This window comes from Triticum aestivum, chromosome 4D, assembly GCF_018294505.1.
Source record: "Triticum aestivum cultivar Chinese Spring chromosome 4D, IWGSC CS RefSeq v2.1, whole genome shotgun sequence".
In the NCBI taxonomy this organism is placed as follows: domain Eukaryota; kingdom Viridiplantae; phylum Streptophyta; class Magnoliopsida; order Poales; family Poaceae; genus Triticum; species Triticum aestivum.
In genome coordinates, this window is record NC_057805.1 from 499153367 (window position 1) to 499161351 (window position 7985).

Genomic DNA, 7985 nt, shown 5'->3' on the forward strand with positions numbered 1-7985 from the left:
GCCTCAAGATTGGTGTCACGGCCAAGTTAAGAGCTGGGATCCCAGTCATAGCAGAAGGGAAGGTTGAGGTATCCACTGAATTCAATTCAGAATACGAGTGGGGGTCATCCATTCATACAACGGCCTCACAAGAGGCCTCCTACCATGCTGTGGTGCCTCCGATGACCAAGGTGACAGTCAGAGCGGCTGTGACACAGGGTTCTGTTGACGTCCCGTTCTCCTACACTCAGAGGGACATTCTGACCACAGGAGAGGTTGTTACCTACAAGATGGATGATGGTCTGTTCACTGGTATGAACAACTATAATTTCCAATTTGAAGCCACACAAGAGCCCATTTGAAGTGACGATGCATGCATTAGTTAGCCGTATTAAATAAAGCCATCCCTGCCTTGGAGTGGCCCGGCTTTTCTGTGTGGTGATTTGATGGTGTGTTGTGACTTTCATTTTATTTTTTAGTTTGTGGGTTGTGTGCTCTTATATGTTTCCCTTTACCCACTATATACATTTCTATTTGATGATCGACAGAATATTGTGCCCCCTCCGTTTTGCTTTATTTGGCATAGTTATGCTAATTTAGAGCATCTTGTGGGTTGTAACTGTTATTTTATATTTTTTACTATGTGGACTGTGTGTTGTTATATACTACACCAGTATTATTGTACCCCACCTCCCGTTCCCTTTAACCAACATAGACTTCTCTATGTCATGATCAACATAGTATTGTACCCCCTCCGTTTTTGTTTTATCGGCATATCCATATATTCAACTATGCTAATTTAGAGAACCTCTAGCAGCTTGTGATACAGTTACGTATACACATTTTGGACGAGGATATGGCAAAACAGGCCTCCATCAGCTCATCTATTTAGTTGTAAATACAGACACCCTCCATATTGTCTCGAACCACCACCACCATGTAGCAATATCCCCAGGGATGGAGAGTTGCAACCAACCAAAACAGAGAGAAGCTCGCCTTTTCAAGAGTTGTGAGTGCACCAATCTGATTTCCATAAGTACCACTAATCTTTATACAGATATGCGAGTAAAATTATAACAAAACAAGATTAACCGTGAAGTTATTTTTTGTGTCAAATATGATGGTATCGTTTCCACGAGATATCTAACCAGTTTTTTCATAAGATAGTTGTCAATGATAGAGAAGTTTGACTTCACACACTTTCTAGGGATCATGCATTCTAGATTTGAGGTAACCCCACCTGAATATATTGCTCAAGGCTAGTGTCTAGATGCAAAGAGGAGCTTAACTTCTGTAGGAGTTGGTGAGTGCACTCAATCTAGTTTCCACAGAAGTATCGTTGAGTTACTAATCTTCATAAATGCTCATGTAGTGGAGAGTTGATGCATACATTGGCCGATGTGAAGTATGGAAAGTATAAGATGATTGCAGCGGAACTAACATACAACAAAATATCTGTTAGTCCTTGCTACTTGTGAGCTGCGTTGGGATTTTCTCCGAAAAGGAGGGGAGATGCAGTACCGTAGAGATAAGTATTTCCCTTATTGAGAACCAATGTTTATCGAACCAATAGAAGAATCACGCAAAGTCTTGTGAACATCATCTGCACACACGAAAGCAGATACTTGCACCCAACACGGGCAAGAGGGTTGTCAATCCCCATGAACTCGTTACTTGCAAGGATCAAATCTTGTATAGGTAGATGGATAAATTGCCAAACGAAATAAAATAAAATTGCAGCAAAAGAATTTTGGTTTTTATAATATGATTAAAGTAGACCTGGGGGCCATAGTCTTCACTAGAGGCTTCTCTCTCGAACACATAGCATACAGTGGGTGAACAAATTACTGTTGTGCAATTGATAGTGAAGTGCATAGTTAATTATAACGATATTTAAGGTAATGATCATGTATATAGGCATGACGTCCGAGACAAGTAGACCGACTCCTGCCTGCATCTACTACTATAACTCCACCAATCGACTGCTATCCAGCATGCATCTATGGTATTAAGTTCATGAAAAATGGAGTGACGCCTTAAGCAAGGTGACATGATGTGTAGACAATGTAAACCCAATCAATACCAATAAACCCCGTCGTTGTACCCTTAATGGCAGCAATACAAATATGTGTCTTGTCCCCTTCTGTCACTGGGATATAGAGCATCGCAAGATTGAACCCATCACAAAGCACCTCTCGCACTGAAGATAAATCAATCTAGTTGGCCACACCAAAACGGATAGATCGGGGAGAAATACAAAGCTACAAAAATCATGCATACTAAATTTCAGAAAAGACTCAATTACTTCTCATGAATATTCAGATCATAAACCCACAATTCATCTGATCGCAACAAACACACTGCAAAAGAAGATTACATCGGATAGAAATCCGAGAAGATCGAGGAGACCATTGTATTGAAGATCAAAGAGAGAGAAGAAGTCATCAAGGTAGAAGCTATGGACCCGTAGGTCGGTGGTGAACTACTCACACATCATCGAAAGGTAGCAAGGATGATGTAGAAGCCCTCCGTGATCGATTCCCCTTCCGGCAGAGTACCGGAAAAGGCCTCCAGATGGGATCTTGAAACAACAGAAGATTGCGGTGGCAAAAAAAGTGTTTTAGGTGGCTCTCTGTTGGTTTGGGAATATTTCTGAATTTATAGAGGTGGAATCAGATCAAGGGGTGCTACGGGGCCCCACAAGCTCGGTGCACGCGCCCTGTGAGCTTGTGGCCACCCGTAGCTGTTCTGGCCTCCTCCTGGACCTTATAGCATCCCTTCTGGTCCAGAAAAAATCATCGTAAAATTTCATCACGTTTGGACTTCGTTTGGTACTGATTTTCTGAAAAGCCAAAAACAAGCAAAAAACAGCAACTGACACTGGGCACTAGGTTAATAGGTTACTCCCAAAAAATGATATAAATAGCATATAAAGGCACATAAAGCATCCAAGATTGATAATATAATAGTGTGGAACAATAAAAAAATTATAGATACGTTGGAGACTGCTACTTGTGAGCTGCGTTGGGATTTCTTCGAAGAGGAGAGGATGACGCAGTACAATAGAGACAAGTATTTGCCTCAGTTATGAAGCCAAGGTTATCAATCCAGTAGGTGAACCAAGCAACACTATGTAAACAAACCTGCACACAAACAACAAATAGTTACAATCCAATGCGTAGAGGGGTTGTCAATCACTCAACGGTTACGAGCAAGAGTAAATTGGATAGTTTTTGATAGATAGATCTGACAAAAATACAAAATAAAATAAATAAAAGAAAATTTCAGCAAGGTATTTTTAGTTTTAATATATGATAAAAGATAGACCAGGGGGCCATTGTTTTCACTAGAGGCTTCTATCGAGAAAATAGCATACGGTGAGTAAACAAATTACTATTGCGCAATTGATAGAAAAGAAAATAATTATGACGATATCCAAGCAATGATCATACATAGGCATCACGTCCAAGATTAGTAGACCAAAACGATTCTGCATCAACTACTATTACTCCACACATCGACCGCTATCCAGCATGCATCTAGTGTATTAAGTTCATGGAAAACAGAGTAATGCTTTAAGCAAGATGACATGATGTAGAAAAGATAAACTCATGTATGAATAAACCCCATCTTTTTACCATTAATAGCAACCATACATATGTGTCATGTCCCTTTCTGTCATTAGGATTGAGCACCGCAAGATCGAACCCATTACAAAGCACCTCTTCCCATGGCAAGATAAATCAATCTAGTTGGCTAAACCAAACCAATAAAACGAGGAACAAATATGAGCCTATATTAATCATGCATAAAAGAGTTCAGAGGAAACCAAATAATATTCATGGATAGATCTGATCATAAACTCATGATTCATCGGATCCCAACAAACACATCGCAAAAAAGAATTACATTGGATAGAACTCCAAGAACATCAAGGAGAACATTGTATTGAAGAACATCAAGACAGAAGAAGCCACCTAGCTACAAACTGCGGACCCGTACGACTGTGGTAAACTACTCACGCATCATTGGAGGGCAACAAGGATGATGTAGATCCCCCTCCGTGATCGAATCCCCCTCCGGCAGAGTGCTGGAAAAGGCCTCTAGATGGGATGGGATCTCGTGATTTTGTAACCTGCGGCGGCAAAAAAAGTAATTCGTGGACTCCCCGGTAGGTTTTCTGATTTTAGAGTATTTATAAAGGCGGAGTTGAAACAGAAGCTTGTAGGCCCCACTATGTACCAGGAAGCGCCCCAGGCCCCTGACGTGCCCTGGTGCCGAGTGGGCCACTCCTTCGTGTTCTCGAAGCTTCCAGGGTCTCTTATTGCCAGAAAAAAATATCCAGAAAGTTTCGTGGCATTTGGACTTCATTTGGTACTGATATTCTGCAAAGTCAAAGAAGTAAAAAAAAAACAACTGGCACTGGGCACTAAGTTAATAGGTTAGTCCCAAAACCTGATTTAAAGTTGTTTGTAAATGTATATAAAACATGCAGGATTGATAATTTAATAGCATGGAACAATAAAAAAATTATAGATACGTTGGAGACGTATCAAGCATCCCCAAGCTCCACTGCCAGAGGAGCAGTCGGCACCCCTGCTCAATGTGATCCTCGCCAAGGAGCCGCACGTGGTGGCCCCCAAAGGGATGAAACCCCCAAAGGGCAAGGCTAGTGCTCGGGCCCGGGAGACCTCGATCACCCGGCCCGAAGAGACCCACGCCTCCTCTGCCCATAACAGCAATGCGGAGGAGGGTGATGTTGAAGAGACCCCTCTCCCGAAAGGGAAGAGGTCGGTGTCAGTGGACGCCGAAGCCGGCATGCAGGCCGAGGGCTCAAAGAGATCGAGGAGTACCTCGGCCAGAGCCGCCGGCGAGTTGCTGGAGAGAGTCGAGCTCTCCGGCGACTCAGAATAAGACCTCCTCGCGCTGGGGAGGAAGAAAACGGCGCCTCCAGGGTAAGCCGTTGTCCTTATATCCCGTCTTTTTATGTGAAAAGTTCTTTTGGCAAAGGTAAACTCATAAAGCGCCTTGTTTTATGCAGTCCACCAAGGGTGATCCCCAGCGGTTCCTTGAGCGGATTGCCATCCGCCAGCGGGACTCTAGAGCCCGTTGCTCCTCCCCAACACGTGATGGGCTAGGGGAGGCAACATCCACCCCGGCCCCTGAAGTCAATACGATTAGGGCCGAAGAGGTGGCCATCATGCCCGAGGTCAACACCTCGTCCCAACAAGACACGGGGGAGAAGCACCCTGAGGTCATTCAAGAGGGGCTGGGCCAGTCATCGGCCCAGCCGATATCTGCTTTAGCTTCGCCACTGATGTCTACTACGCAACTTTATTCTTGTGGACATGTGTTGCGCCTCAGAGTGCATAGTTTTGTAGGACAGTAGCAATTTTCCTCAAGTTGATGACCTAAGGTTTATCAATCCGTGAGAGGTGTAGGATGAAGATGGTCTCTCTCAAACGACCCTGCAACCAAATACAAGAAATCTCTTGTGTCCCCAACACACCCAATACAATGGTAGATTGTATAGGTGCACTAGTTCGGCGAAGAGATGGTGATAAAAGTTTAATATGGATGGTAGAAATATATTTTTATAATCTGAATAAATAAAAACAGCAAGGTAGCAAATATTAAACGGGCACAAAAACGGGGTTGCAATGCTTGAAAACAACGCCTAGGGTCCGTACTTTCGCTAGTGCAATCTCTCAACAGTGCTAACATAGTTGGATCATATAACCATCCCTCAAACTGCAATAAAGAATCACTCCCGAGTTCCTAATAGCGGAGAACAACAGATAGGAATTGTTTGTAGGGTACGAAACCACCTCAAAGCTATTCTTTTCGTTTGATCGATTCAAGAGTTTGTACTAAAATAACACAAAGCTCTTTTTTCCGTTTGATCTATCCTAGAGTTCGTACTAAAATAACACCAAAGCAAATTCATATTCATAATACTCAATCCACACAAAGAACTACAAAGAGACCCCAAAGTTTCTATCGGAGAAAAGATAATAAAAACGTGCATCAACCCCTATGCATAGATTACCCCAACGTCACCTCGGAAATCCGCAAGTTGAGTTCCATAACATATATCAAGTGAATCAATACAATACCCCATTGTCACCTCAAGTAATCAGACCGCAAGACATACATCAGGTGTTCTCATATCTGAATATTCAATCCGACAAGACAAAAATTCAAAGGCTAAAGATTCAATTCATCACAACAAGAGTATAGATGGGAGAAACATCATATGATCCATCTATATTAACAAATCCCATGATATAGATCACGAGAGAGAAAGAGAGAGAGAGAGAGAGAGAGAGAGAGATTAAACACATGGCTACTGGTACAAACCCTCAGCCCCGAGGGTGGACTACTCCCTCCTCATCGTGGTGGGCGCAGGGATGATGAAGATGGCCACCGGTGATGATTCCCCCCTCCCGTAGGGTGCCGGAACGGGGTCTAGATTGGTTTTCACGGATACAGAGTCTTGCGGCGGTGGAACTTCTGATGTAGATTAACCCCGATGGGTTTCGGAATATTTGGGAATTTATAGTGCAAAGAAGGGGTGCGGGAGGCCGCCGAGGTGGGCACAACCCACCTGGGCGTGCCAGGGGGCCCTGGCGCGCCCTGGTGGGTTGTGCCCCCCTCGGGGCACCCCCAGATGCTGCTCTGGCCCAATGGATGTCTTCTGGTCCATAAAAAATCTCCGTGGAGTTTCGTTGCGTTTGGACTCCGTTTGGTATTGATTTCCTGCAATGTAAAAAACAAGCAAAAAACAGCAACTCGCACTGAGCACTGGGTCAATAGGTTAGTCCCAAAAAATGATATAAAGTTGCTATAAAATGATTTTAAAACACCCAAGAATGATAAAATAACAGCATGAATACTTCATAAATTATAGATACGTTGGAGATGTATCAGCATCCCCAAGCTTAATTCCTACCCATCCTCGAGTAGGTAAATGATAAAAGAAATAATTTATGAAGTGTGAATGCTAGCAAAGTGCACAAGTTTGATCAATGACAATTTCAATCACTTTTCCTAGCATCATAACAACAATTCTTTCTTATAAAACTTCTCATGTTATAGTGGCAACCAATTCACATGTTAAGGGTCAAACAATGAACTCTCTTGAAAGTTAACAACCTATGTTCTTAGTCACCAAGCAATTGCAATTCAACTTATTCAACAGAGTTTAAATAAGAGCTCCACATACTCAAGTATCATATAGTCTTCTATGATGTCTAACACTCACCACGTACACATGAGCAAAACGTTTCAACCAGACACATAGAAAGATAGGAGCTTATTGTTTTGCCTCCCAACGTATTCACCTCAAGGGTGATGTCAACAATAATAACTCATGCTACCCATATTCAACTGGACATATGTGTCTAGCTCTCTCCTCACCACATGATGCTTGCAAAAAGAGAAAAATAAAAAGGAATAGAGAGAAAACTTTGACTCTTTGCATAAAAGTAAATACATAAAAGTGAAAGATAGGCCCTTCGCAGAGGGAAGCAGAGGTTACCATGCAGTTATTTGTTTGTATGCTCAGCCCCTTAGTGCAAAAGAACGTCAGATTATATTGCCCCTTATGATAAAAACCTTTATTATACGTTTGAACATTTTGATATATTATACTTTTTTTCTGACATCATATGCAAAAGTTATAGCCGTTTTACATTTTCCCTACACTTTTTGCAAAACATGTCCAAATTTAAGTTTTTAAATTTTCCTAACTAGTACATGTAGTAACATAACTACATCTGGAAGGATTTAATTTTTGAAGTTTTTATCATTTTCTTTTGCGTTTTACAAAACAGAAAAGGCGATCCACAGGGGGGGTAGAGTTTGAAAATTGGACCTTTAGTACCGGTTCGTGCCACGAACCGGTACTAATGACTCAAACCCCATTAGTACCGGTTGGTGGCTCGAACCGGGACTAAAGGTCTAACCTTTAGTACCGGTTGATGCCACGAACCGGTACTAATGGG